This window comes from Astyanax mexicanus, chromosome 3, assembly GCF_023375975.1.
Source record: "Astyanax mexicanus isolate ESR-SI-001 chromosome 3, AstMex3_surface, whole genome shotgun sequence".
Taxonomy (NCBI): domain Eukaryota; kingdom Metazoa; phylum Chordata; class Actinopteri; order Characiformes; family Acestrorhamphidae; genus Astyanax; species Astyanax mexicanus.
In genome coordinates, this window is record NC_064410.1 from 29,126,612 (window position 1) to 29,154,539 (window position 27,928).

The 27,928-nt window shown below is 36.8% G+C and overlaps 28 non-coding genes across 28 annotated transcripts; all 28 read right to left on the reverse strand.

Moving 5' to 3' along the window:
• Nucleotides 1-229: 229 nt before the first annotated feature.
• Nucleotides 230-302, reverse strand: trnav-cac (transfer RNA valine (anticodon CAC)). The gene has a single exon. It is a non-coding gene; the product is annotated as a tRNA-Val (tRNA).
• Nucleotides 303-609: 307 nt separating this feature from the next.
• Nucleotides 610-682, reverse strand: trnav-aac (transfer RNA valine (anticodon AAC)). The gene has a single exon. It is a non-coding gene; the product is annotated as a tRNA-Val (tRNA).
• Nucleotides 683-989: 307 nt separating this feature from the next.
• Nucleotides 990-1,062, reverse strand: trnav-cac (transfer RNA valine (anticodon CAC)). Its single transcript has one exon. It is a non-coding gene; the product is annotated as a tRNA-Val (tRNA).
• A 785-nt stretch (nucleotides 1,063-1,847) lies between these two features.
• trnav-cac (transfer RNA valine (anticodon CAC)) lies at nucleotides 1,848-1,920 on the reverse strand. The gene has a single exon. It is a non-coding gene; the product is annotated as a tRNA-Val (tRNA).
• A 117-nt stretch (nucleotides 1,921-2,037) lies between these two features.
• Nucleotides 2,038-2,110, reverse strand: trnav-cac (transfer RNA valine (anticodon CAC)). The gene has a single exon. It is a non-coding gene; the product is annotated as a tRNA-Val (tRNA).
• Nucleotides 2,111-2,227: 117 nt separating this feature from the next.
• On the reverse strand, nucleotides 2,228-2,300 carry trnav-aac (transfer RNA valine (anticodon AAC)). The gene has a single exon. It is a non-coding gene; the product is annotated as a tRNA-Val (tRNA).
• Nucleotides 2,301-2,417: 117 nt separating this feature from the next.
• Nucleotides 2,418-2,490, reverse strand: trnav-cac (transfer RNA valine (anticodon CAC)). Its single transcript has one exon. It is a non-coding gene; the product is annotated as a tRNA-Val (tRNA).
• A 304-nt stretch (nucleotides 2,491-2,794) lies between these two features.
• Nucleotides 2,795-2,867, reverse strand: trnav-cac (transfer RNA valine (anticodon CAC)). Its single transcript has one exon. It is a non-coding gene; the product is annotated as a tRNA-Val (tRNA).
• A 117-nt stretch (nucleotides 2,868-2,984) lies between these two features.
• Nucleotides 2,985-3,057, reverse strand: trnav-aac (transfer RNA valine (anticodon AAC)). The gene has a single exon. It is a non-coding gene; the product is annotated as a tRNA-Val (tRNA).
• A 236-nt stretch (nucleotides 3,058-3,293) lies between these two features.
• trnav-cac (transfer RNA valine (anticodon CAC)) lies at nucleotides 3,294-3,366 on the reverse strand. The gene has a single exon. It is a non-coding gene; the product is annotated as a tRNA-Val (tRNA).
• A 305-nt stretch (nucleotides 3,367-3,671) lies between these two features.
• Nucleotides 3,672-3,744, reverse strand: trnav-cac (transfer RNA valine (anticodon CAC)). Its single transcript has one exon. It is a non-coding gene; the product is annotated as a tRNA-Val (tRNA).
• Nucleotides 3,745-3,861: 117 nt separating this feature from the next.
• Nucleotides 3,862-3,934, reverse strand: trnav-cac (transfer RNA valine (anticodon CAC)). The gene has a single exon. It is a non-coding gene; the product is annotated as a tRNA-Val (tRNA).
• A 307-nt stretch (nucleotides 3,935-4,241) lies between these two features.
• On the reverse strand, nucleotides 4,242-4,314 carry trnav-aac (transfer RNA valine (anticodon AAC)). Its single transcript has one exon. It is a non-coding gene; the product is annotated as a tRNA-Val (tRNA).
• A 117-nt stretch (nucleotides 4,315-4,431) lies between these two features.
• On the reverse strand, nucleotides 4,432-4,504 carry trnav-cac (transfer RNA valine (anticodon CAC)). Its single transcript has one exon. It is a non-coding gene; the product is annotated as a tRNA-Val (tRNA).
• Nucleotides 4,505-4,620: 116 nt separating this feature from the next.
• On the reverse strand, nucleotides 4,621-4,693 carry trnav-aac (transfer RNA valine (anticodon AAC)). Its single transcript has one exon. It is a non-coding gene; the product is annotated as a tRNA-Val (tRNA).
• A 117-nt stretch (nucleotides 4,694-4,810) lies between these two features.
• trnav-aac (transfer RNA valine (anticodon AAC)) lies at nucleotides 4,811-4,883 on the reverse strand. Its single transcript has one exon. It is a non-coding gene; the product is annotated as a tRNA-Val (tRNA).
• A 307-nt stretch (nucleotides 4,884-5,190) lies between these two features.
• trnav-aac (transfer RNA valine (anticodon AAC)) lies at nucleotides 5,191-5,263 on the reverse strand. Its single transcript has one exon. It is a non-coding gene; the product is annotated as a tRNA-Val (tRNA).
• A 117-nt stretch (nucleotides 5,264-5,380) lies between these two features.
• On the reverse strand, nucleotides 5,381-5,453 carry trnav-aac (transfer RNA valine (anticodon AAC)). The gene has a single exon. It is a non-coding gene; the product is annotated as a tRNA-Val (tRNA).
• A 306-nt stretch (nucleotides 5,454-5,759) lies between these two features.
• Nucleotides 5,760-5,832, reverse strand: trnav-aac (transfer RNA valine (anticodon AAC)). Its single transcript has one exon. It is a non-coding gene; the product is annotated as a tRNA-Val (tRNA).
• A 307-nt stretch (nucleotides 5,833-6,139) lies between these two features.
• trnav-aac (transfer RNA valine (anticodon AAC)) lies at nucleotides 6,140-6,212 on the reverse strand. The gene has a single exon. It is a non-coding gene; the product is annotated as a tRNA-Val (tRNA).
• A 117-nt stretch (nucleotides 6,213-6,329) lies between these two features.
• Nucleotides 6,330-6,402, reverse strand: trnav-cac (transfer RNA valine (anticodon CAC)). Its single transcript has one exon. It is a non-coding gene; the product is annotated as a tRNA-Val (tRNA).
• Nucleotides 6,403-6,709: 307 nt separating this feature from the next.
• trnav-cac (transfer RNA valine (anticodon CAC)) lies at nucleotides 6,710-6,782 on the reverse strand. The gene has a single exon. It is a non-coding gene; the product is annotated as a tRNA-Val (tRNA).
• Nucleotides 6,783-6,899: 117 nt separating this feature from the next.
• trnav-cac (transfer RNA valine (anticodon CAC)) lies at nucleotides 6,900-6,972 on the reverse strand. Its single transcript has one exon. It is a non-coding gene; the product is annotated as a tRNA-Val (tRNA).
• A 307-nt stretch (nucleotides 6,973-7,279) lies between these two features.
• On the reverse strand, nucleotides 7,280-7,352 carry trnav-aac (transfer RNA valine (anticodon AAC)). The gene has a single exon. It is a non-coding gene; the product is annotated as a tRNA-Val (tRNA).
• A 117-nt stretch (nucleotides 7,353-7,469) lies between these two features.
• Nucleotides 7,470-7,542, reverse strand: trnav-cac (transfer RNA valine (anticodon CAC)). The gene has a single exon. It is a non-coding gene; the product is annotated as a tRNA-Val (tRNA).
• A 492-nt stretch (nucleotides 7,543-8,034) lies between these two features.
• Nucleotides 8,035-8,107, reverse strand: trnav-aac (transfer RNA valine (anticodon AAC)). Its single transcript has one exon. It is a non-coding gene; the product is annotated as a tRNA-Val (tRNA).
• A 687-nt stretch (nucleotides 8,108-8,794) lies between these two features.
• On the reverse strand, nucleotides 8,795-8,867 carry trnav-cac (transfer RNA valine (anticodon CAC)). The gene has a single exon. It is a non-coding gene; the product is annotated as a tRNA-Val (tRNA).
• Nucleotides 8,868-8,984: 117 nt separating this feature from the next.
• Nucleotides 8,985-9,057, reverse strand: trnav-cac (transfer RNA valine (anticodon CAC)). The gene has a single exon. It is a non-coding gene; the product is annotated as a tRNA-Val (tRNA).
• Nucleotides 9,058-27,928: the final 18,871 nt, after the last annotated feature.

The following is a 27,928-nucleotide window of genomic DNA, read 5'->3' on the forward strand; positions in this document are numbered from 1 at the left end:
TGATTGCATGAGACCCACATGGAAGCACATGTTGAATTTTGTCTTAGTAAGACAAATTGTAGAAAATGTACTTTTTAATGGGCGAACGTGATAACCACTACACTACAGAAACAACTTGATAAACGCGTTGTATACGATCCGCATGGAAGCACATATTGCATTTTGTCTTAGTACGACAACTTGTAGAAAATGTACTTTTTAATGGGAAAGAATCAAGATAGAAAAGTCTTGTTTCTGCCTGGTTTCGAACCAGGGACCTTTCGCGTGTGAGGCAAACGTGATAACCACTACACTACAGAAACAACTTGATAAACTTATTGTATACGATCCGCATGGAAGCACACATTGCATTTTGTCTTAGTACGACAACTTGTAGAAAATGTACAGTTTGATGGGACAGAATCAAGATAGAAAACTCCTGTTTCTGCCTGGTTTCAATCCAGGGACCTTTCGCGTGTTAGGCGAACGTGATAACCACTACACTACAGAAACAACTGGTTTATATCACTGCATTAGGTCAACATGGAGGCACATATTGCATTTTGTCTTAGTAGAAGAACTTGTAGAAACTGTACAGTTTGATGGGACAGAATCAAGACAGGAAAAACGTGTTTCTGCCTGGTTTCGAACCAGGGACCTTTCGCGTGTTAGGCGAACGTGATAACCACTACACTACAGAAACAACTTGATAAACGCGTTGTATACGATCCGCATGGAAGCATATATTGCATTTTGTCTTAGTACGAGAACTTGTAGAAACTGTACAGTTTGATGGGACAGAATCAAGATAGAAAAGTCTTGTTTCTGCCTGGTTTCGAACCAGGGACCTTTCGCGTGTGAGGCGAACCTGATAACCACTGCACTACTGAAACAACTTGATAAATGCATTGTATACGATCCGCATGGAAGCACATATTGCATTTTGTATTAGTAAGAGAACTTGTAGAAACTGTACAGTTTGATGGGACAGAATCAAGATAGAAATGGCCTGTTTCTGCCTGGTTTCGAACCAGGGACCTTTCGCGTGTGAGGCGAACGTGATAACTACTACACTACAAAAACAACTCGATAAACTCAATGTATACGATCCGCATGGAAGCACATATTGCATTTTGTCTTAGTACAAGAACTTGTATAAAATGTAATGTTTGATGGGACAGAATCAAGATAGAAGAGTCCAGTTTCTGCCTGGTTTCGAACCAGGGACCTTTCGCGTGTTAGGCGAACGTGATAACTACTACACTACAGAAACAACTGGCTTAATTCAATGCATTAGGTCCACATGGAAGCACATATTGCATTTTGTCTTAGTACGAGAACTTGCAGAAAATTTACAGTGTGATGGGACAGAATCAAGATAGAAAAAGCTTGTTTATGCCTGGTTTCGAAACAGGGACCTTTCGTGTTAGTACGAGAACTTGTAGAAACTTTACAGTTTGATGGGACAGAATCAAGACAAAAAATGCCTGTTTCTGCCTGGTTCTAAGCCAGGGACCTTTCGCGTGTGAGGCCACCGTGATAACCATTACACTACAGAAATAACTGCTTTTAGTGATTGCATGAGACCCACATGGAAGCACATATTGCATTTTGTCTTAGTTATACAAATTGTAGAAAATGTACAGTTTGATGGGACAGAATTAAGATAGAAAAGGCCTGTTTCTGCCTGGTTTCGAACCAGGGACCTTTCTCGTGTTAGGCGAACGTGATAGTCACTACACTACAGAAACAACTTGATAAACGCATTGTATACGATCCGAATGGAAGCACATATTGCATTTTGTCTTAGTACGACAACTTGTAGAAAATTTACAGTTTGATGGGACAGAATCAAGATAGAAAAGGCCTGTTTCTGCCTGGTTTCGAACCAGGGACCTTTCGCGTGTGAGGCGAACGTGATAACCACTACACTACAGAAACAGCTTGATAAACTCATTGTATACGATCCGCATGGAAGCACATATTGCATTTTGTCTTAGTACGACAACTTGTAGAAAATGTACAGTTTGATGGGACAGAACCAAGATAGAAAAGTCTTGTTTCTGCCTGGTTTCGAACCAGGGACCTTTCGTGTGTGAGGCGAACGTGATAAACACTACACTACAGAAACAACTTGAAAAACTCAATGTATACGGTCCGCATGGAAGCACATATTGCATTTTGTCTTAGTCCGACAACTTGTAGAAAATGTACAGTTTGATGGGACAGATTCAAGATAGAAAAGTCCTGTTTCTGCCTGGTTTCGAACCAGGGACCTTTCGCGTGTTAGGCGAATGTGATAACCACTACACTACAGAAACAACTTGATAAACTCATGGTATACGATCCACATGGAAGCACATATTGCATTTTGTCTTAGTTCAACAACTTGTAGAAAATGTAATGTTTGATGGGACAGAATCAAGATAGAAGAGTCCTGTTTCTGCCTGGTTTCGAACCAGGGACCTTTCGCGTGTGAGGCGAACGTGATAACCACTACACTACAGAAACAACTGCTCTCAGTTATTGCATAAGACCCACATGGAAGTACATATTGCATTTTGTCTTAGTACGAGAACTTGTAGAAACTGTACAGTTTGATGGGACAGAATCAAGATAGAAAATGCTTGTTTCTGCCTGGTTTCAAACCACGGACCTTTCGCGTGTGAGGCCAGCGTGATAACCACTACACTACAGAAACTGCTTTCAGTGATTGCATGAGACCCACATGGAAGCACATATTGCATTTTGTCTTAGTAAGACAAATTGTAGAAAATGTACAGTTTGATGGGACAGAATCAAGATAGAAAAGTCTTGTTTTTGCCTGGTTTCGAACCAGGGACCTTTCGTGTGTGAGGCGAACGTGATAACCACTACACTACAGAAACAACTGGTTTATTTAACTCCATTAGGTGAACATGGAAGCACATATTGCAATTTGTCGTAGTAGAAGAACTTGTAGAAACTTTACAGTTTGATGGGACAGAATCAAGACAGGAAAAACGTGTTTCTGCCTGGTTTCGAACCAGGGACCTTTCGCGTGTTAGGCGAACGTGATAACCACTACACTACAGAAACAACTTGATAAATGCATTGTATACGATCCGCATGGAAGCATATATTGCATTTTGTCTTAGTAAGAGAACTTGTAGAAACTGTACAGTTTCTACAAGTGTAGTTTTCTACACTACAGAAACAACTTAATAAACGCATTGTATACGATCCGCATGGAAGCACATATTGCATTTTGTCTTAGTACGACAACTTGTAGAAAATGTACAGTTTGATGGGACAGAATCAAGATAGAAAAGTCTTGTTTCTGCCTGGTTTCGAACCAGGGACCTTTCGCGTGTGAGGCAAACGTGATAACCACTACACTACATAAACAACTGCTTTTAGTGACTGCATGAGACCCACATGGAAGCACATATTGCATTTTGTCTTAGTAAGACAAATTGTAGAAAATGTACTTTTTGATGGGACAGAATCAAGATAGAAAATTTTGTTTCTGCCAGGTTTCGAACCAGGTACCTTTCGCGTGTTAGGTGAACGTGATAACCACTACACTACAGAAACAGTTGATAAACGCATTGTATACGATCCGCATGGAAGCACATATTGCATTTTGTCTTAGTACGACAACTTGTAGAAAATGTACTTTTTGATGGGACAGAATCAAGATAGAAAAGTTTTGTTGCTGCCTGGTTTCGAACCAGGGACCTTTCGCATGTGAGGCGAACGTGATAACCACTACACTACTGAAACAACTGCTTCCAGTGATTGCATAAGACCCACATGGAAGTACATATTGCATTTTGTCTTAGTACGAGAACTTGTAGAAACTGTACAGTTTGATGGGACAGAATCAAGATAGAAAAGTCTTGTTTCTGCCTGGTTTCGAACCAGGGACCTTTCGCGTGTGAGGCTAACGTGATAACCACTACACTACAGAAACAACTTGTTAAACGCATTGTATACGATCCACATGGAAGCACATATTGCATTTTGTCTTAGTACGACAACTTGTAGAAAATGTAAAGTTTGATGGGACAGAATCAAGATAGAAGAGTCCTGTTTCTGCCTGGTTTCTAACCAGGGACCTTTCGCGTGTTAGGCGAACGTGATAACCACTACACTACTGAAACAACTGCTTTCAGTGATTGCATAAGACCCACATGGAAGTACATATTGCATTTTGTCTTAGTACGACAACTTGTAGAAAATGTAATGTTTGACGGGACTGAATCAAGATAGAAGAGTCCTGTTTCTGCCTGGTTTCGAACCAGGGACCTTTCGCGTGTTAGGCGAACGTGATAACCACTACACTACAGAAACAACCGTTTTAATTCAATGCATTAGGTCCACATGGAAGCACATATTGCATTTTGTCTTAGTACGAGAACTTCCAGAAAATTTACAGGTTGATGGGACAGAATCAAGATAGAAAAAGCTTGTTTCTGCCTGGTTTCGAACCAGGCACCTTTCGCATGTGAGTCCAACGTGATAACCACTACACTACAGAAACAACTGCATTTAGTGATTGCATAAGACCCACATGGAAGCACATATTGCATTTTGTCTTAGTAAGACAAATTGTAGAACATGTACAGTTTGATGAACAGAATTAAGATAGAAAAGGCCTGTTTCTGCCTGGTTTCGAACCAGGGACCTTTCGCGTGTTAGGCGAACGTGATAACCACTACACTACAGAAACAACTTGTTAAACGCATTGTATACGATCCACATGGAAGCACATATTGCATTTTGTCTTAGTACGACAACTTGTAGAAAATGTAATGTTTGATGGGACAGAATCAAGATAGAAGAGTCCTGTTTCTGCCTGGTTTCGAACCAGGGACCTTTCGCGTGTTAGGCGAACGTGATAACCACTACACTACAGAAACAACTGGTTTAATTCAATGCATTAGGTCCACATGGAAGCACATATTGCATTTTGTCTTAGTTCGAGAACTTGCAGAAAATTTACAGTTTGATGGGACAGAATCAAGACAGAAAAAGCCTGTTTCTGCCTGGTTTCGAACCAGGGACCTTTCGCGAGTGAGGCGAACCTGATAACCAGTACACTACAAAAACAAATGCTTTAATTCACTGCATTAGGTCCACATGGAAGCAAATATTGCATTTTGTCTTACTACGAGAACTTGTAGAAACTGTACAGTTTGATGGGACAGAATCAAGACAGAAAAAGCCTGTTCCTGCCTGGTTTCAAACCAGGGACCTTTCGCATGTGAGGCGAACGTGATAACCACTACACTACAGAAACAACTTGATAAACTCATGGTATACAATCCACATGGAAGCACATATTGCATTTTGTCTTAGTACAACAACTTGTAGAAAATGTAATGTTTGATGGGACAGAATCAAGATAGAAGAGTCCTGTTTCTGCCTGGTTTCGAACCAGGGACCTTTCGCGTGTTAGGTGAACGTGATAACCACTACACTACAGAAACAACTGGTTTATGTCACTGCATTAGGTCAACATGGAAGCATGTATTGCATTTTGTCTTAGTAGAAGAACTTGTAGAAACTGTACAGTTTGATGGGACAGAATCAAGACAGGAAAAACGTGTTTAAGCCTGGTTTCGAACCAAGGACCTTTCGCGTGTTAGGCGAACTTGATAACCACTACACTAAAGAAACAACTGCTTTCAGTGATTGCATAAGACCCACATGGAAGCACATATTGCATTTTGTCTTAGTACGAGAACTTGTAGAAATGTACAGTTTGATGGGACAGAATCAAGATAGAAAAGTCTTGTTTCAGCCTGGTTTCGAACCAGGGACCTTTCGCGTGTTAGGCGAACGTGATAACCACTACACTACAGAAACAACTGGTTTAATTCAATGCATTAGGTCCACATGGAAGCACATATTGCATTTTGTCTTAGTACGAGAACTTGCAGAAAATTTACAGGTTGATGGGACAGAATCAAGATAGAAAAAGCTTGTTTCTGCTTGGTTTCGAACCAGGCACCTTTCGCGTGTGAGGCGAACCTGATAACCACTACACTACAGAAACAACTTGATAAACGCATTGTATACGATCCGCATGGAAGCACATATTGCATTTTGTCTTAGTACGACAACTTGTAGAAAATGTACAGTTTGATGGGACAGAATCAAGATAGAAGAGTTCTGTTTCTGCCTGGTTTCGAACCAGGGACCTTTCGCGCGTTAGGCGAACGTGATAACCACTACACTACAGAAACAACTGCTTTCAGTGATTGCATAAGACCCACATGGAAGCACATAGTGCATTTTGTCTTAGTACGAGAACTTGTAGAAACTTTACAGTTTGATGGGACAGAATCAAGACAGAAAAAGTCTGTTTCTGCCTGGTTTCGAACCAGGGACCTTTCGCGTGTGAGGCAAATGTGATAACCACAACACTACAGAAACAACTTGATAAACTCATTGTATACGATCCGCATGGAAGCACATATTGCATTTTGTCTTAGTACGACAAATTGTAGAAAATGTACAGTTTGATGGGACAGAATCAAGATAGAAAAGTCCTGTTTCTGCCTGGTTTCGAACCAGGGACCTTTCGCGTGTTAGGCTTACGTGATAACCACTACACTAAAGAAACAACTGCTTTCAGTGATTGCATAAGACCCACATGGAAGCACATATTGCATTTTGTCTTAGTACGAGAACTTGTAGAAACTTTTCAGTTTGATGGGACAGAATCAAGACAGAAATAGCCTGTTTCTGCCTGGTTTCGAACCAGGGACCTTTCGCGTGTGAGGCGAACGTGATAACCACTACACTACAGAAACAACTTGATAAATGCATTGTATACGATTCGCATGGAAGCACATATTGCATTTCGTCTTAGTACGAGAACTTGTAGAAACTTTACAGTTTGATGGGACAGAATCAAGACAGAAAATGCCTGTTTCTGCCTGGTTTCGAACCAGGGACCTTTCGCGTGTGAGGCGAACGTGATAACCACTACACTACAGAAACAACTTGATAAACTCATGGTATACGATCCACATGGAAGCACATATTGCATTTTGTCTTAGTACAACAACTTGTAGAAAATGTAATGTTTGATGGGACAGAATCAAGATAGAAGAGTCCTGTTTCTGCCTGGTTTCGAACCAGGGACCTTTCACGTGTTAGGCGAACGTGATAACAACTACACTACAGAAAAAACTGGTTTAGTTTTCTGCATTAGGTCAACATGGAAGCACATATTGCATTTTGTCTAAGTAGATGAACTTGTAGAAACTGTACAGTTTGATGGGACAGAATCAAGACAGGAAATACGTGTTTCTGCCTGGTTTCAAACCAGGGACCTTTCGCGTGTTAGGCGAACGTGATAACCACTACACTACAGAAACAACTTGATAAATGCATTGTATACGATTCGCATGGAAGCACATATTGCATTTTGTCTTAGTACGAGAACTTGTAGAAACTTCACAGTTTGATGGGACAGAATCAAGACAGAAAAAGCCTGTTTCTGCCTGGTTTCGAACCAGGGACCTTTCGCGTGTGAGGCGAACGTGATAACCACTACACTACAGAAACAACTTGATAAACGCATTGTATACGATCCGCATGGAAGCATACATTGCATTTTGTCTTAGTAAGAGAACTTGTAGAAAATTTACTTTTTGATGGGACAGAATCAAGATAGAAAAGTCTTGTTTCTGCCTGGTTTCGAACCAGGGACCTTTCGCGTGTGAGGCGAACGTGATAAACACTACACTATAGTAACAACTGCTGTTAGTGATTGCATAAGACCCACATGGAAGCACATATTGCATTTTGTCTTAGTACGACAAATTGTAGAAAATGTACAGTTTGATGGGACAGAATTAAGATAGAAAAGGCCTGTTTCTGCCTGGTTTCGAACCAAGGACCTTTCGCGTGTTAGGCAAACTTGATAACCACTACAGAAACAACTTGATAAACCCATTGTATACGATCCTCATGGAAGCACATATTGCATTTTGTCTTAGTACGACAACTTGTAGAAAATGTAATGTTTGATGGGACAGAATCAAGATAGAAGAGTCCTGTTTCTGCCTGGTTTCGAACCAGGGACCTTTAGCGTGTTAGGCAAACGTGATAACCACTACACTACAGAAACAACTGCTTTCAGAGATTGCATAAGACCCACATGGAAGCACATATTGCATTTTGTCTTAGTATGAGAACTTGCAGAAAATTTACAATTTGATGGGACAGAATCAAGACAGAAAAAGCCTGTTCCTGCCTGGTTTCAAACCAAGGACCTTTCGTGTGTGAGGCTAACGTGATAACCACTACACTACAGAAACAACTTGTTAAAAGTATTGTATACGATCCACATGGAGGCACATATTGCATTTTGTCTTAGTACAACAACTTGTAGAAAATGTCATGTTTGATGAGACAGAATCAAGATAGAAGAGTCCTGTTTCTGCCTGGTTTCGAACCAGGGACCTTTCTCGTGTTAGGCGAACGTGATAACCACTACACTACAGAAACCACTGGTTTATTTCAATGCATTAGGTCCACATGGAAGCACATATTGCATTTTGTCTTAGTACGAGAACTTGCAGAAAATTTACAGTTTGATGGGACAAAATCAAGATAGAAAAAGCCTGTTTCTGCCTGGTTTCGAACCAGGGACCTTACGCGTGTGAGGTCAACGTGATAACCACTACACTAGAGAAACAACTGCTTTTAGTGATTGCATGAGACCCACATGGAAGCACATATTGCATTTTGTCTTAGTAAGACAAATTGTAGAAAATGTACTTTTTGATGGGACAGAATCAAGATAGAAAAGTCTTGTTTCTGCCTGGTTTCGAACCAGGGACCTTTCGCATGTGAGGCGAACGTGATAATCACTATACTACAGAAACAACTTGATAAACTCATTGTATACGAGCCGCATGGAAGCACATGTTGCATTTTGTCTTAGTACGAGAACTTGTAGAAACTTTACAGTTTGATGGGACAGAATCAAGACAGAAAATGCCTGTTTCTGCCTGGTTTCGAACCAGGGACCTTTCGCGTGTGAGGCGAACTTGATAACCACTATACTACAGAAACAGCTGCTTCAATTCGCTGCATTAGGTCCACATGGAAGCACATATTGCATTTTGTCTTAGTACGAGAACTTGTAGAAAATGTACAGTTTGATGGGACAGAATCAAGATACACAGAATATTTATTACTGGACTTTACCATAATGCTTTAGAATAGGGGTCACAGATTCTGACAGCTGGTATCAGAATATGTGACCCCTATTCTAAAGCATTATGGTAAAGTCCAGTAATAAATATTTTGTGTAGCTGAAAAGGTAAAGGGATAGTGAGTAATTTGAGAGGGTTTTCTGGTTTTAAATTATTGTATGTCGAGATGGCAGAGGGTCACATATTCTGATACCAGCTGTCAGAATCTGTGACCCCTATTCTATAGCATTATGGTAAAGTCCAGTAATAAATACTTTGTGTAGCTGAAAAGGTGAAGGGATAAGGAGTAATCTGAGAGGGTTTGTCTGGCTTTACATTATTTTAAATAGAAATGGCATAGGCTCACATATTCTGATACCAGCTGTCAGAATCTGTGACTCCTATGCCAAGGCTTACCTTTGAATACCATTCTTGATTTTATTTTGTAGCTGAATAGGTGAAGGAATGGTGAGTAATCTGAGAAGATTTGGTTAGTTTTATACTATTTTAAATAGAGATGGAATAGGGTCACATATTCTGATACCAGCTGTCAGAATCTGTGACTCTTAATATAAATCATTATGGTCAAGTCCAGTAATAAATGTTTTTGTAGCTGAAAATGTGAAGGAATGGTGAGTAATCTGAGAAGATTTGGTTAGTTTTACACTGTTTTAAATGGAGATGGAATAGGGTCACATATTCTGATGCCAGCTGTCAGAAAGTGTGACCCTTAATATAAAGCATTATGGTAAAGTCCAGTAATAAGTGTTGTGTGTAGCTGAAAAGGTGAAGGAATGGTGAGTAATCTGAGAAGATTTGGTTAGTTTTACACTGTTTTAAATGTAGGTGGAATAGGGTCACATATTCTGATGCCAGCTGTCAGTATGAGTAAAGCCCAGTGATTGCATCACTTTCACAAAAAAACAACAACTTTATAACTCATGCTTAAGATAGGACCTGGCAAAGGCACATATTTACAGTTGTATCATGTTTCAGCCCATTTTGTCTCCAAAATATCAGAAAACAATGAAAAAATAACCTAAACCTTTTATAAATGTAATTATCTTTTAACATCCCAAAGGCCATTATAACTACCATTTGAATTAATTATATATCAGTTTAAATATGATACACATTATCTAATGTATGTTTAGCATGATAGCACAGGTGTAAAGTATGAGATAATCAATCCATTTTCTTCTGTTTTGCAATACTACCAACATAAAAGTAATGGGATAAAAGTAAACATTTTCTTAGTGTTACTCAGTTTTCTGTTACTCAGTTACTCAGGTTTTATCTAATCTTTTACACCCCCCCCCCCCCCCCCCCGGCCTTCTTCATACAAGGTGAAAATGTAGAGAATTAATAATGAAACGTTCATGTTTAAGATCGTTTATTTTATTTATAGACAAAATAAACTGTAAACACCGTTTCTCATCGTCCGGCGGACCGACAGCAGCAGAAGGAGAAAATAAAGCGAGTCTGCGTAGCTTACGCAATCTACTTAGCGTGCTCGTGCCCGTGAACAGAAACTGTGCAATAGCGCTCTCTGTGGTCACAGAATCCGACAGTCACAGAAAATGGTGTAACACCGGCAAAATGACCTCACTTCCCGAAAATGTTCTTACTCAAGTGTCTAAAACGTGCGGTGGTCCTCACAGCATTGTAAACACACACACACACACACACAAACACACACACACACGCAGACAGCTACTTCTGGGCTTAAGCTCTTCTTTAAAATAGACTAAGCACACATTAGCATATCTCAATATAAAATCATCAAATCTGCTTTGACATATTATAAAACATGATTTTCCAAGCACACCACACTACACTATTATTTTTTATACCCCCGTCAGCATGAACGTACTAGCATTTAAATGTTATTATTTTAAAAGTAAAGTACAAAAGGTGCTGTGTACAATTCAGGGGGTAAAACCTACACGCACCGAATACACAATAACAAACACAACACATCAGCCTTGTTTTGAAAACTAAAACAGAGGGGTATCCAGTGGTCTAATGTCCAGTGGTCTTGATGCTGCAACTGCAAAGGCTCGATCATCCTTGAGCTTTAGCCGGGACCTAGAAATAGCCCGGATCAACTGATCTAAATACTTCTCACTGTAATGGTAGAGAGGTTATAGTGAGCAGTAATGTAAGCTGGTACAAGCCCATACAACACCTTAAAAACAAAAAAAAGCAGTGGACGCTAAAACTGGCATGATATGATCTCGCTTCTTAGTGCCCATGCGCAGTCTAGCAGCTGCATTGTTTACTAGCTGTAATCACACCAGAGAAGTTCTACTTATGCCATTATAAAGTGAATTACAGTAGTCTAGGCAAGATGGAATCAGGGAACGTGTGTAATCTTCTCCAAATTCTGTGGTGTAAAAAATAATTAAATTTTGGCAAAAGACCTGAGCTGATAAAACTACTTTTGGCAATAGAGTTTATTTTGCTATAAAACTCTATATAAAAAAGTCCGAATTGTAAATCATTCCAAGGTTCCCAAATTGGGGTTTCACAAAGTTTGACATTTAACCAGTCACAGGGCGTTGAAGTGCCAAACAGCATAAGCTCAGATTTCTTTCATTTAAGTGGAGAAGGTTATTGGTCATGCAGAATTTATTTTCACCTAAACACTTATTATTATAGAAACTTAAGTGAGCATGACTCTATTGACGCCACTATTATAAATATAATAGAATTTTCACATTATTATATTCATTATTTTATTTACATTTACTCTATATACTGACTACTAAATGTTTTAGTCTTATGTACAAAAGAAAATGTGATTAATTTAGATTAATTGCAGAATGTTTTTTTTTATTAATGGACACCAGTAATGTTTTGTTGTTTTTCATTAATTTGATGTATTCATGTAGCATTATTCAAAGGGCAGAGTGTCGGTTAGTAGGACATCATATGAGATTTTATGGTTGCAACCCCTCATTGTACTCAGTCAACTACTACTAATGCTAGGTCTACCCTATAAACGCTATTCTGATAGGTGAACTTGCCTCTATGCCCTCTGGGACCTTTTTAATCCCTGCTCACTGGCTGGTTCAGCTCACCTGTAATGTTCTGTTATTTCATGTTATACAAAGTAAGCACTGTGTTTTAAAAATGAACACTAGAGAGCGCCCTTTGAATATAATAAGATTAAAACTGGTGCGTTGTATATACTCTCAAAGTACTTTACACATCTGGGCTACTGCTTTCATTTCTAAAACACTTTCAAATAAACAGGTTTAAGACTTTCAGCATCTCCACGGTAATTTAGTGCACTGTGTATACCTTGTTTTTTTTTTATTCATTGTTAATGAAGTTAAAATAAAATAATGTTAATGAATGTTAATAAATGTTAATGAGAAAAAAGCCTTCTTAAAGAAAAGAATTTTTACAGACTTTGGTCACACTTTGCCAAAGTTGTGCTGCTTGTTCTGTGAAATTCTGCTATTTGAACATGGTCTAATACTTACACTAATCAGTAACAAAAAGGCTGAGTCATTTATCACCCACATTCTCTTTCCCGTTTTCCTTCTCCTCTCTCTCCAACTCTGTCTCATTCAAACATTCCATACATGCCACACGTCATTGACAGGAGGATTAGATTTGAAAAACGAGCTGAGGAAAGTGGAAACCCCCTTGTCTTTAATCTTTGCGTGCTCATCTGTAAGAGTATGTGTCTGTGTATACACAAGGAGCAAATCATGACCTCTAGAAGTGTGACTCGTCCATTAAACATAATAAAAGCTTTATGACAGTCAGAGAAATGTAATAGTCGGTACTGTTTTTTGAAGTGAAGCACAATTTGTAATAGTGTGATTAATTTGCTGTCACACAATTTAAAAGTGTTCTACTGAAATTAATAATTATATTTTAAATGACCTGCTTGACACAAATGCGTTTCCTTTAATTATATAGCAGCGATATACAGTAGCCATTTTTGTTGTAACATAACTTTGAGTTATATTTCTAGTATATAAATATTTGTAGCTTTTATATTTGGGAAATGTAAGAATTTAGGAATGGAATTGCTTTCATGTGATGCAATCTGACTGGCTTATTTTAAAATAAAAGCGTGATGATGCATAAAAGATGGTGGAACAAACTACCTTCCACTACCAGATCAGGAGAATCTCTCGCTATCTTTAATAAACTCCTGAAGACAGAGCTCTTCAAAGAGCACTTACTCCCCTAACACCTCTAACACACTAACTACTTCTAACCTCATTTCCTTTTTCCCCTCCTTCACTCCTCTATCCCATTATTTCCCTTTGACCTCCTTTAGGCCCTATCTGAAGATGTTTTTACCTTTAACTTCTATTACTTTTGTACTTCACTATTGTAATTCGCTTTGGACAAAAGCGTCGGCCAAATGTAATGTATTGTAATGTAATGTAAAGATGGTGGAAGCTTTGTGGTGCGGAGCATCCCAGCTTTAGATGGCACATTACTTCATTTAGAAGTCTAAGAAAGACTTCATCTTTTGTTTGTATGATATTAAGTTTTTGGTTAAAATACAAACATCAGGTAAGGTCCAAACTGTTTTCATACCTAGTTTTCCAATAGTGGAACAAACTACATACCGTTATCAGATCCAGATCAGGAGCATACTTCGCTGTCTTTATGGCTGAAATATATGAAAAACAAATATCAAAAAATATGCAGAGCTTTCAGACGTCAAATAATGCAAAGAAAACAAGTTCAAATGGGTGAATAACCCTGGTTTTTAATCACAGTTTTCATGCATTTTGGCATGTTCTCCTCCACCAGTCTTTATACACTGTTTTGGATAACTTTATGCCACTTCTGGTGCAAAAATTCAAGCAGTTCAGTTTGTTTTGATGGTTGGGATCATCCATCTTCCTCTTGGTTATATTCCAGAGGTTTTCAATTTGGTAAAATCAAAGAAAATCAAAGAAATAAATTAAGTGGTCTCTTATTTTTGCTCCTATTTATTTCCAGAGCTGTATATGTCATATATTTCATTATTTATTTACTCAATTGCACTGATGTATCATATGTATTTGACTTTGAAATGAAATTAAAGTAAAAAGTCCACAAAAAAAGAAAATTTATTAAAGCAAAAATACACAAAAAAAAAACGACTTAAGTACAATACGTACAAAACGAAATTACATTTACAGACATTGTCACTATATTTAGTTGAGAAGCAATAAATAATAGAACACCAATGTCTTGGTGCAAGTCAATGCATTCCAGTGTTACACACCCACATCCAGAAGATGTTATTAGGGGGCTTACTTGACTGGGTAAATCATGTAAAAGTAACTTCAAAGACATTTCTAAATGATGTTGCTATCTTCTGAATCATCAAAGTCTATTATGAGTCATAAACAAGAGAGCTTAGGGGGAAAGATCTTTTCCCCCTCAGACTGACCTTTTTCCTCCGACAACACTTGAAACTTAAAGCCAAGTTTAACTTAAAAGTTTGACAATCTGTTTAGCATCTATTACAAAAATCAAAGAAAGGAAATTGCTCAGTAAATTGAAAACAGATGGTATTTATTTACACCAAGTACATATATATATATATATATATATATATATATATATATATATATATATATATATATATATGTATATATATATAGAATGACATTGCACTTGTACACAAGGTACACTTACCGTGCGATGATATTTACACTACACTAAAAAGCAGCACCATGCTAATTACAATATACACTATATACAGAGTGAAGTTACTATGTAAACTTTGTGTAATTAGTACCTCAAGATTATATTTACTCTAAGTAACACCATGCTAATTATTGCTGATAAATTAATTGTAGATGACATGTACACATCTGCACTTTGTAAACTACATTTTGTATGTGTAGCCAGGTGGTGAATTGAGTATACACCTTTAAAATGTGTGTCTGTAACTTTAAGAAACACAATCAGAACTGTTGTCACCCAGAGCCATAGAGAGAGAGAGTTGCGTCAACTCCATTCACTCCAATGGACCAGTTTTTTACAGCAATGGCGGACCGTGGAGCCTGTCAATAGTTCCCGGAAGTTAGCAGCAAATACTATCAGCACAGTGAAGCTGGAGCAGGATACACCATGTGTGGTCCACTTTTACAGGTTAGTACGCTTAAATAATCTGATTGCATACCTGTCAAGTCTCCCGTTTTGGCCGGGAAACTACCGTATTTTACTCCTCTTTCCCGCCGTCCTCCCGTATTAGTATTTTCCCGTAAATTTCCCGTATTATACTAAATAAAAAAATATATAGGCCACAGGCAACAATGCACTGTGTGTCTCTTAACCAATCGTGTTGCCGGTCCAAGGAGAAAGTCCCGCCTTTCAGGAGAAACAGCCAATCAGCTTGCTGGTTTAGTGTGGGGGAAGCCCCGCCCCTCCCCTCGCTGTGAGTTCAGGCAGCTGTCGTTAAAACTTATCTGGATATACGGAGATTTTTCTAAAAGAAAGGTAACTAACCATGTAAACTGTGATGAGATTGTTTCTGATAGCTGGTTAAAAAGACTCTTCTCTGAATCAAAACATAAATTAAACCCATTGTGTGTTTAATAAAATACAGCTTGTGACTCAGTTAGCTTAACTTTAGAATTAGCTAGATAGATATTCAGGGTTTGAGAAAAATCTACATACATATAATGCCCTGCCCTGATGTGCCTGATCAGCCAAAACCTATAATTTCCAAACTCTATTAGTTCAGGGCTAGTTTTAGGGTTTGTTAGAATTTGTTTAAATCTCAAGTATTGTGGTAATGTATTATAATGTAATGTAATGTATTTAGAAGGGGTAGAAGAGATGGTTGAGCTGGAGAGAGAGAAAATGTGGAGAGGGCTGAAATTAACTGAATTGATCAGGAGTGGACTGAACGATAGAAAGAAGTATTAATGAAAGATTATTAATTGTGTAGGCCCCTTAGGACTATTATTTACTTATGGAATATATCTGATCCATGTCCTTTTTGTAAATTTGTGCACCCTTCAATTTAAATTTTAAATCTATTAAATAAAAAATATATATATATATATATATATATATATATATATATATATATATATATATATATATATATATATATATATATATAAATTTTTAGCCCGCGGTTGGGCTGTTGGGGCGGCGGAAAAAATCCCTTATTTTTAAGTCCAAAACTTGACAGGTATGTGATTGTGTTTTATCAGGACATCAGAATCAAACTAACATGTGCACTGAAGCATTTTAGTGAATTAACCCCCTCTTAAAAAGCAGATTTAGGGGAGTAAATCTATGCCAGGACAACGCGAATAAAGTTACTGGCATTTAACATTAATGACTGAGAGCCTATTAGTTGTAAATTCCTAAATATCTTAATATCTTATATATCCAGATAAACAATGCTGACCTAACTAAGTAAATATCTAATATATCAATATATTATATATTCAGATAGACCATGCTAACCTAACTAAGTACATATCTTAATATCTAATATATCAATATCCTATATATCCAGATATACCATGCTTAACTAATTAAATATCTTAATATCTTATATATCCAGGTAGACCATGCTAAGCTAACTAAATATTGTAAATATCTTGTATGTCCAAATAGACCATGCTAAGCTAACTAAATAAATATCTTATACATCCAGGTAGACCATGCTAACCTAACTAGCTAGGTAAATAAAGCTTAACTCTATTCATTTCAGAAAGAACTTTAAACACTAACAAGAGACAAATGCTTAATAAATACAGACTACTGTGGAAACTAAGTACTAAGTAGTACTGCAGAATTTAGCTAAATGATAGCTACCTATTGCTCAGGTAGCTAACGCTAACTAGCTATCTTACTGTTTGTCTTAGTAACTATTTTTCGGGCTATAAGGCGCACTTAAAATACTTATTTTTTCCCAAAAATCGTCATTGCGCCTTATAATGCAGTGCGCCTTGTGTATGGATTTTGCTTGTGTTTACTGACCTCGATTTTTATGTGGTACACGGCGCTCTGTTGTGCAGAATTCCTCACCCACCCCAGAAAAAGATCCCCCTCTTGGGCTAGCGCACGGTTACCTTTGACTGCCGTACTGCCTCTCGGCTGTGGCTCAAGGTAGCTAGTTTCCACTGTAGCTCCGTGGCCAGAACAAGGTGCCGGTAAACTTTCCTTTCCACCCGTTCTGGGGTAATAGCACAAACTGTTTCTTTTTAGCGCCCACTTCTAAGTAAAGTTAACCTCTTAACACGCGCTGGCCCACCGGCGGGCCAGAAATATTTAATATTTCATAACTGGCTGTGTTTCTGAATAGTTATGAACAGTTGCAGGTTCAATATAGACATCCAATATACCATTTTAAAGCTTAGAATCTCTGCTTTTGAGCTATTTAGCCTATTTAGCGGAATATCCTTTCAGAAAATAAACATTTAAATATGCCTTGGTTATGATTTTAATAATTCATAACTCTCATATTTGCGTTTATCGTTCGTCCATATTTCATCGAATGCGGTCATGTCATACACCATTCGAACCGTCTGGCTCTCCGGATTCCAGAACTGTGCTTTTACTGTAGGATGTATGTTTCATGAATTAGAGCTGCGTCAGAGCGCATGTTTCCAGTAATAAAAGGCTCTCCTTTTGTCCGGGGTTAACCTCCGGTCACTGCCGCCACCCCCCGAACACACACCCGCGCTCAGCCACAGGTCCTACCTTCAAAACGCGTCCAGACTAAAGAGAATCCATCAATCCAGTCTCCTGTAATCCACAGTTATATCCAAACAGCGCTGGAAATCACTTCATCCAGAAATGAAACTTATCCAATCTTTATCTCTGTTTTAAAACCGTTTTATTCACCGAATTCGGCACAACACGCTATTATAGTCAGAAGCCTCGCGGAGTAATGCGGTACTTGCTGTGCTTCAAGTAGTATTATGGTCTGTCGGAGCGTTGCGGCTACCGTTGTCAGGAGCCTCGCGGAGTAATACGTACTTGCTGTGCTTCAACATAATATTATGGTCTGTCGGAGCGTTGCGGCTACCGTTGTCGGGAGCGTCGCGGAGTAATACGTACTTGCTGTGCTTCAACATAATATTATGGTCTGTCGGAGCGTTGCGGCTACCGTTGTCAGGAGCGTCGCGGAGTAATACGTACTTGCTGTGCTTCAACATAATATTATGGTCTGTCGGAGCGTTGCGGCTACCGTTGTCAGGAGCGTCGCGGAGTAATACGTACTTGCTGTGCTTCAACATAATATTATGGTCTGTCGGAGCGTTGCGGCTACCGTTGTCAGGAGCGTCGCGGAGTAATACGTACTTGCTGTGCTTGTTGATTTATTGCTCAGAGATGTTGTTATTTTTCACAGATATTGTGAAGGATTTATTGCTCAGGGGTGCGTTTCCCGTACAACGACGGAGCCTAGCATTGAACTAACGTGGTACGATGCATCGTTAAACTAACTAACATCTGAAGTACGACCGTTTCCCGAAACCATCGTACTTTCTTGGTACCACAGAAGTCTGAACTATGTTGGTTTGAACCACCGTGGTCTTAACTAAGGTGTTTCCAGATGTGTTCTGCCAGACTTTCCCAGCAGAAAACGTGCAAAACTCACAATCTTTAAAATATTATGCCAAAAATATGTTACTAATGTATCATTTAGGCTATTTATGATATTGTAATTATCACCAGAACATAACGGACAACAATACTATTAATAAAATAACAATGAACTGCAAGTAAAATGTAGACAATAATTGCTATATATTCATTATTATTTGTAACAGACAGTGTTACTTAAAAAAAAACATACACATATTTGCTATTGCAATATTTTTTTTAAATAAAATAATCACCATTCTGAAGAAGTCTTATTAAAATGAGACATGAGAAATGTGTTACTCAGTGGTTCAGCAGAGCGCCTACGACGTGCAGCGCGCGGTGTTCTGTCGAATTGTGCAACCCATCGAGATGTGCTTCTCAACACCAGCGCCCATGCGTGGAAACATTTTTTATTTATTTATTGTTTTTTTATGGTAATTCTGTTATTTTGGTTGCATTAAACAACCAGAAACCCCTTGCCATTATTTCAGAGTATTACAAATGCGTAAATGACAGCTGATGATAATGAAAGTAATTATAAGTTAGCAATAATAAAAAAATAAGGTTTATAATCACCCTAATAACCCTAAACTGTCTCCTGATATTTTGATTCAGGCTTTCCAAATATTCTACCGAAAGCATGTTTAAATATGGGGCTTTTTCTAGCAATTTTATATTTAAAAATTAAATATGCACTAGGATAATACGGTTTGACAGGGTAGCAAAACTCGACAGACACTGGATGGAAGCCTAGTTCGAATCCCAGTCGTGGTTTTATTCTCTTAATGTTTTATTTCATAATGGCAATTAATGTTATTATTTTTTACATAAATATTAATGTAGCCTACATATTTCTACGTATTTCCTGTAATATATTATTTAACAAATACTAATTGATAACATTTGTATAGGCCTAGAAACACGTTGTATTGGCTAAATAATAAATTTTCTTTATTCACGCTCTGTCTGGCCCTGTTACCTCCAGAGGATAATTAGGTAATTCAAAACACCTGCTTATTGCATATCTTATTCACAGAGTGCATATAGCACAATGGGTTTAAAAAAATAATTATTAACTATTTCATAAATTTTCACAGCACAAGTTATCTTTACTCAAGAGATGCCTGCTTGAATAATTGACATACATCTTTCCAAGACTGTAAAATACATTTTAGCTAAAGAGCACTTCTCTTTTCACTACACTGAATTCATGTTTGCCAAATAAAGCTAAATGTTAAAGACATACATTAAAAAAAGGACTGAATTTTATTATTTTACCTGGGCGCACATGGGTAAAAGTGAAGTGGCTCAATTAATGTAATTAACACAAACATTAAAAAAAATAGGTACACTTGACATCTTAAATCCTCGTGCAGCAATATTAATGTGATTTATCAGCTTTCTGAGTCCTACCGTCCATCGTCTGCACTAATCACCAGGAACTAAGCTCCTAACGACAGGTCTAGAGCTGTAGTTGGAACGACGCAGCTGAACCACGGTAGTTGCGAATATTCGCTGGAACTACGGTTCTGGGAAACACCTGTGTAGCTTAACTAAGGTTTGCACTATGCAAGTTACTAACGTGGTTACCTCCATAGTTCCAACCACGCTTTTGGGAAACACCTGCGTCGCAGCTGCATCGTCCAGACTATGTAAGTTGCTAACGTAGTTAGCAACTACGCTTTTGGGAAACGTACCCCAGAGTTATTGTTACTGATATAAATAAAGTTTCATTTAGTGCGCCTTATAATCCAGTGCGCCTTGTGTATGGACTAACACTAAAAATAGACCGTTCACTCATCGTGCGCCTTATAATTCGCTAGTTGCATGAGACGACGCTGCCTGTTTCCGGTCTACGACTGGTAGGCGGAGTCATTTCCGCTTTTCGGCGCCGGTCAGCAGACAGTATGGCTTTCTACACGCGATCTCTCCAGGACTTACCAAAAATAACTATAAATGATGTACAGCGCCCAGGAGTAACAGAGAATATATATATATATAAATATTATTTTTGATCTATTTTTAAGTTATTCCCTGTGTCTAGACCCTCTGTAAGTTATAAATATGTATAATGTATACTGGCATCGGGATATATATATAGTTGTTTACTATTGTATATCCTAAGTTTCAAACAGTTCAGTGTGTGATTAACCCAGAACCCATTATTTATAATATATTATATATATATATTTTATATTTATATTTTGTATATATATATATATATATATATATATATATATATATATATATATATATATATATATATATTATATTTATATTATATATGTATATATATATGTATATATATATATATATATATATATATACATATATATATATATATGTATATATATATATATATATACATATATATATATATACATATCTAGTCTAGACCGTGTCTAGACCCTCTGTAAGTTATACAGGCATCGGGAGATATATAGTTGTTTACTATTGTATATCCTTAGTTTCAAACAGTTCAGTGTGTGATTAACCCAGAAGTTCTCTAAAATTGTTTGTTAATGTTTAATATGCATTTATATTACATTAGTATTCAAACCGTAAAATATTTGTGTTCCCTCATTATCCCAATAATATGTAAACAACGTTTGTTTTACCTGAATCAATTTTGTATTTTTTTTTTGTATTCAAAACTGGCTCTGGATTCTTATGGGTCAATTTATTTATTTTTATTGAATAAGCTTGTAAATATGCCTTAAACTTTTCATGTGACCAACAGTAATGAATTTTATAAAAGAAAAACTGGCCCATTGCCTTCGTTATTGGAAATAAAGGCATGAAATAGTATTGTTGTTGAATTTAATTTTTTTGATTTTATTATTAAAATATAACAGTTTGGTATGTTTCCCAGTGTCTCCAATTTTTTATAGAGGATCCTTTAATTATAAAAATAACACAGTCAGTTTTTTTTGTTTTGTGTTTTTCGTTTCTCCTTAACTTTAAAAACACTCATGGTCGCTTTCACTCTGTACTTCTGCCGGCAGTTCTCCCCACAACAACTCCAACCGGAAACTAGTATACCTACCACTCACTACCCGGAAGTTAGGTGGCGCCATCTTGTGCACAGAGCCAATACGGTGCGCCTTATAGTCCGAAAAATACGGTACTAATTTAACAGAGATATGATTTAAGGTGATATGACCAATATTTATTTTATTATATATGATTGATTAAGGATATAGGCTATATTGTCAACAGTAGGGAAAAACACTTTCCAATGCATGTGTAGTTTAAGATAGCATAATTAGTTATGTTTAATAGTAGTGCATCTCAAAAGAAATGTTTAATATTGTTTAATTAACAGTCATCTTTTGTATTAATTATGCTTACAGTGACACATCTAACAATTTATATTTTAAGTTTTAAATTAAATATTTTAGGGATTTATTATTTCTGTTTTTTTCATGAGCTTTTAGAAAAGTAAAACAAAAACAGTTTTGGGATATGTCTCTTTATATGTAGTGATTATAAAATTTGACAGATTTTTTTTATTAAACTATGATAGAAAAAAATTCATTATATTCAGGTTTTCTGAGATGCACTAGTAATAGTGTGCCAAAAACAAACCCAATAAATATAAGTGTGTTATTGTTTGTTTTATATAAATATAAAATAAGTAAATAATGAATACAAAATATAACAACTTTAATACAATCATCTTTCTTGTCTTCATTTTATATTAAATAATAATAATAATAAAATGTAGATAATGTTTCCAAAATGTTTAATTGTATTCATGTATTAAATGCAATCATGTCTCAATTTTCTTATTCTCTTCCTGCTTTTGTATTCCCCAGGGTTCATTCTTCCGAACTACACAAGTAAACCCCATTTTATGTAATCTGTGCTGATTCTTTGGTTTATTTACATGTGCAATGTACTATTTTCCTTTAGTTGATTTACATGTGTTCTGTACTTTGTTTTTCTGTATGTAGCCTCTCTATATTCTGATATCAGTCTTTAAAGTTATATATCATCTCATGTTTGTTGTAAAAATAATAAAGCTGTTGCAAATAATGTGGTTCCTCTTTCTTTATCCAAATAATTCTGCATGAAATATTCAGGTGGTGACTTAAGAATATTTGCAGATCTTTGTATCCTTTGATTAAATTATTTTTGCAGTAAACTCTAAATATATGCAAGCCAAAACTTCTCCATCTTCTTTTGAACCTAAAGTTTTACTTGTAACGACTGCATTGGCACAGTGTCATGAAATTAATATTAATTAACATACAAATTTAGGAGTACAATATTGGATTCACACAGAATAACATAAGCCTTAAATAAGTCAATATATGGTCACAATAATCCTCAATGAATTATCTATGTATAGTGATTTTATATATATATATATATATATATATATATATATATATATATATATATATATATATATATATATATATATATATATATATATATATAATTTCATTATACATAGATAATTAATTGAGGATTATTTATATATTATTATTAGTGCCCCAAAATCGCAATTCTGTCTCTGTGTTTATTTATGGGCTCAAATTGCCCACCAAGAACTTCCTGGAACTATCTGAAATCTCCATGAATCACGTGACCATCAAGGATTTTGAACTTCCGTTGTCGCGACTCTCTCTCTCTATGGCTGTATTCGGAATGGCATACTACATACTACTCGCGTACTAAATCTGCCTAAAGCCAGTATGCAGTACGCAGTATGCGACCAAACTGAGGATCTGTAGTGCACTACAGGTACCCGGATGGTGTACTACTCCGCTCCGATTTCGCAGTGTGCATGGAGAGCTGTTTTCGTGGTGTACTGCATCCCAACATGCATTGCGGCTGGCTCCTCCAGCTCGCTTCAGAAAAAAACAAGATGGTGGCGAGTGCGAGAGATTTTCAAATTATGGAAATATATATATTTTTAAATTAAGGGAATTATTTTGGAAAGTATCGGCTCACCGCTGTCGAGCGCTCTCCGCCGCGGCCGCGCGTTCTCCGCGGCCGGGACCCTCCGCTGCCGCGCCGAGCGCTCTCCGCCGCGGCCGGGACCCTCCGCTGCCGCGCCGAACGCTCTCCGCTGTGTGCAGCAACATACAGTTTTAATAAATTATTCTGTTATTTTAATAAATAATTACCTCAGTTTTATAAATTATTCTGTTATTTTAATAAATAATTCCCTCAGTTTTAATAAATTATTATGTTACTTTAATACATAATTCCCTCAGTTTTAATAAATGATTGTTATTTTAATAAATAAGTCCATCAGTTTTAATAAATTACTCTGTTACTTTAATAAATAATTCCCTCTGTTTTAATAAATCGTTCTCTTTATTTAATAAATAATTCCAATAAATCGTTCTGTTAATTTAATAAATAATTACCTTTGTTTAAAAAATCATTCTCTTTATTTAATAAATAATTTTCTCAGTTTTAATAAATCGTTCTCTTTATTTAATAAATAATTCCAATAAATCGTTCTGTTAATTTAATAAATAATTACCTTTGTTTAAAAAATTGTTCTGTTGATTTAATAAATAATTCCCTCAGTTTTAATAAATCGTTCTCTTTATTTAATAAATAATTCCAATAAATCGTTCTGTTAATTTAATAAATAATTACCTTTGTTTAAAAAATCGTTCTTTTGATTTAATAAATAATTCCCTCAGTTTTACTACATATTTTTCTTTTAAATAAGGGAATGATTTGAATACAAATTAATAAAATTGTTTCACTTGTGCAACGTGTCTCATTTCTTTTATTGTTGAGATTGTGTAAATATGAATGAGAGTTTGTTTAAATGTTTTCTTCTTGATGGTACTTACATAGATGAAAATAGTAATCTACTAAAATAAATAGGAAACCGTATTTAAATATAACTGGAACTTTCTTGGGTTGTTTCTGTTTACAACTCACTGTGAGGAATTCGGAGCACTACAGAGGACTGACTGGTGTGTCATGGGGCCATGTAGGGTACTACAATCAAAAGTGTTGCAGTACCGAATACTACATACTGGGCAGTGTGTAGTATGCAGTACATACTAGTGTAGTATGCAGTACGCAGTATAGTAGTATGCCATTCCGAATACAGCCTTTGGCTGTATTCGGAATGGCATACTACATGCTACTCGCGTACTAAATCTGCCTAAAGCCAGTATGCAGTACACAGTATGTGACCAAACTGAGGATCTGTAGTGCACTACAGGTACCCGGATGGTGTACTACTCCGCTCCGATTCCGCAGTGTGCATGGAGAGCTATCTTCGCGGTGTACTGCATCCCAACATGCATTGCGACTGGCTTCTCCAGCTCGCTTCAGAAAAAAACAAGATGGAGGCGAGTGCGAGAGATTTTTAAATTTTATAAATAAATATATATTTTAAATTAAGGGAATTATTTTGGAAAGTATTGGCTCACCGCTGTCGAGCCCCCTCCGCTGCCGCGGCCGAGTGCTGTCCGCCGCCGGGACTCTCCGCTGCCGCGCGTTCTCCGCGGGTGGGGACCCTCCGCTGCCGCGGCCGCGCGTTCTCCGTGGCGGGGACCCACCGCTGCCGCGACCGAGCGCTTTCCGCGGCCGGGACCCTCCGCTTCCGCGACCGAGCGCTTTCCGCGGCCGGGACCCTCCGCTGCCGCGACCGAGCGCTTTCCGCGGCCGGGACAGCGGAGGGTCTCGACAGCGGTGAGCCATTACTTTCCTTGATGCAGTAAATTATTCCCTCAGCTTTAATAAATTATTCTGTTATTTTAATAAATGATTCCCTCAGTTTTAATAAATTATTCTGTTATTTTAATAAATGATTACCTCAGTTTTAATAAATTATTCTGTTACTTTAATAAAAAATTCCCTCAGTTTTAATAAATCGTTCTCTTTATTTAATAAATAATTACCTTTGTTTAATAAATCGTTCTGTTGATTTAATAAATAATTCCCTGTGTTTAAATACATATTTTTCTTTTAAATAAGGGAATTATTTGAATACAAATTAATAAAATTGTTTGATTTGTGTTGAGATTGTGTAAATATGAATGAGAGTTTGTTTAAATGTTTTCTTCTTGTTGGTACTTACATAGATGAAAATAGTAATCTACTAAAATAAATAGAAAAACATATTTAAATATAACTGGAACATACTTGGGTTGTGGGGGCTGCTGCTAATTGGTTGTTAGAATTGGGTTAGCTGCTAAACTCTAAAATAAAAGCAGCAATTGCTGTTCTGGACAGTATGCAGATCTCATTAGTTTTAATAATGAAAAGGTAGGACATTTTTCATGTTCTTTCTGTTTACAACTCACTCTGAAGAATTCGGAGCACTACAGAGCACTGACTGGTGTGTCACAGCAGGACCGTGTAGGGTACTACAATCAAAAGTGTTACAGTACCGAATACTACATACTGGGCAGCGTGTAGTATGCAGTACATACTAGTGCAGTATGCAGTACGCAGTATAGTAGTATGCCATTCCGAATACAGCCTATGGCTCTGTTGTCACCCTGAGAGAGGAAAGGGAGGAGCTAAGAGCATGGTAGAGAAGGGGGCTCAAGCTGCAGTGTATGGTGGTGCTCCATTTTAGGATTAAAAAAAAAAAAAATCAGGAAATACTGAACAATATAAGGTTTAGTTGGCCTATAACAGTAGTAGATGCCTATTTTGCCTTTCTAAACATGTATTTTGAATGAATCACAACCAGATGTGGGCAGATGGCATTGTTTCTGTGGGGTAGTGTGCTCCTCGTGGTCAAGCCTTGTATTTTTCTGGGTTACAGAAGCTGTTTGTCCAAGTTCTCTTGATGAAATGCTCAAGTCTTGTTGAGTAAAGCTGAGTAAATTGAGGTGAGCTTAAAAACAAATATAAAAAGAGCTCTGTTAATGGTATTAATGTGGTATTAATGTTATTTATCTATTTTCTGTAATTAGTGCCACTACCAAATACTGTACTGTGTTCTAAGCTAGGGTTTTACAGTGTATTCATTTTATTTTTGTTATTTTGAGTACAATTGAGTACAAGCTCTGATAAAAGTCTATAAATCTGTTCACTGCAGTTGCAGTAAGTCAAAGATAGGTGGTGCAGTGTTGTTGTGCATTGAGACTAATATTTCTGCTCAGCAAGTGCTGATTGTCTTTATTTTGCTTTTATTTCATATTTGTTTTATAATTAATATACATTTCATAAAAATCCCTGGGGTGGGATCTATCGGAATAAAATACCCCAAAAAAAGTATTTTGTCATTTGGTGTGCGTCCTTTCCCCGGTGACATATGCTTGCATTTAGCCTTATTAATATGTTATTATTGTTATTATATACATTAATTACATTATTATGATGATAAGTACATACACCCTTCTATGTACACTAATGGTCCAATAAAATAAATACAGATAACATTCATACAAAAAGTAGTGGTTTTACATCACTGTGTTTATTAAAACATCTCCAAATCTCCCCTCATGGTATCTAGCACTATTTATCATTATCATCATATCAGCAGCTAGTTTGTTAATCAATCAATCAATTAATCAATCCATCAATCAACCTTTATTTAAACATGGAGTACACTGAGGGTGGTTCAATAGAATAGAAAAGAGTAAGGTTTGTCAAAGAAAAAATACATAAAAAAAATATACAAAACAATAAAATAAAATATAAAAAAATAAGATAAATCAAAAGTCAGTAACAGATGAATAAAAACTTACTTAACAGGTAAAACAGTAAGAAACTCAGCTAAAATAGTGACAGGCTGTATGTTGAATGATGTTAAATCAGGTGAGCTGCTGATGGAACTGAACACTTTCACTGGGACGCTGACTGGGACATCCAGGAGAAATCATGAACTAAACTTTGTTCCTGAGATTAGTTCACAACATAAGAACTACTTTCTTAAAAAAAAAAAGAAATCCTCTTTTTTTCTGTATTGATGTTTATTTGCGTCTGTTCAATTTATATGTTATTTCTATTATACAGTCATTTGAAAAGGTTTGGGCACCCCTATTAATCTTAATCATTTTTAGTTCTAAATATTTGGGTGTTTGCAACAGCCATTTCAGTTTGATATATCTAATAACTGATGGACACAGTAATATTTCAGGATTGAAATGAGGTTTATTGTACGGAAAATGTGCAATATGCAATAAACCAAAATTTGACCGGTGCAAAAGTATGGGCACCCT